Source organism: Seriola lalandi, unplaced genomic scaffold, assembly GCF_002814215.2.
Source record: "Seriola lalandi dorsalis isolate HSWRI2012SDOR001 ecotype SW California unplaced genomic scaffold, Sedor1 jcf7180002008776, whole genome shotgun sequence".
In the NCBI taxonomy this organism is placed as follows: Eukaryota; Metazoa; Chordata; class Actinopteri; order Carangiformes; family Carangidae; genus Seriola; species Seriola lalandi.
Genome location: NW_019479429.1, coordinates 1 through 969, shown reverse-complemented (window position 1 = coordinate 969; position 969 = coordinate 1). Strand labels below are relative to the sequence as shown.

At 42.3% G+C, this 969-nt stretch overlaps 1 long non-coding RNA gene across 1 annotated transcript; it reads left to right on the top strand.

The window, feature by feature from the left end:
* Positions 1 to 20: 20 nt before the first annotated feature.
* Positions 21 to 822, top strand: LOC111672651 (uncharacterized). The gene is made up of 3 exons (XR_002762026.2): positions 21 to 78; positions 597 to 641; positions 728 to 822. It is a non-coding gene; the product is annotated as an uncharacterized LOC111672651 (long non-coding RNA).
* The last annotated feature ends 147 nt before the right edge of the window (positions 823 to 969 follow it).

Genomic DNA, 969 nt, shown 5'->3' with positions numbered 1-969 from the left:
TGTTTGTTTCTCTTCCATAAACAGGGTCTGCCTGGACCTCCTGGCCCCCCTGGCGAGGGAGGCAAGCCTGGAGACCAGGTGGGTGCACTTTTTTGGTGAAATACATCTTGTAAGGTCACATAATCGCAGTGGAAATACTGGTATTAATCTATCATAGGCTTGACGAGAAGAGATCCTGAAAGTAATTTGGTGGATGCTGTAATTACATGTACTTAACTCACACCTGACAGCATTAGTATTTTTCTACTAAACTGTTAACCCGATGTTGCTGTATGAGAGCAGGTATATTCTGGTATACTTACCCTGTATAAATAATAGAAAATAAATAATAATAAAAATTAATAAAAGCAGTTTGTTGCTCCACCATTTCAGTGATTCTGAACATTTTCTCTTACAGATCTTGTGTCTATTTACAATGTTGTTTCACTGTGAATGGAAAAGCTGCAAGCCAGTCTAGAGTATTACTAAATCTACCAGTAGTAGTACTAGTACTGGTTGTAGTAGTTCCCCTTTTTTTACGTATTTATTGCTTGACTTGTCAGACAGTGATCCCACTCATCTTTTCCCTGAACCTGTCTTTCTTTTTATCGTTTCAGGGTGTTCCTGGAGAGGGTGGAGCTGCCGGTGCCACTGGCCCCAGAGTAAGTTGACCGTCTTGATTTAACTTTAACTTTAACTCGACTGATTGTCAGACATGCCCGCTAATTTTCGTTGTGTCACTGTTCAGGGAGAGCGTGGTTTCCCCGGAGAGAGAGGAGCTGCTGGTCCTCAGGGTCTGCAGGGACCCAGAGGTCTTCCTGGAACTCCTGGAACTGACGGACCAAAGGTGAGTCCAACATTTGGAAAGTTTTCAAATTATTAAATGTTATTCCCTGAGATGTACTCACACCTCTGGCAAATATGATTCTGTGGTACTTACGCCAGATTTGATATCATCATGTTATCGCATGCAGCTGCAGAAACACAGCA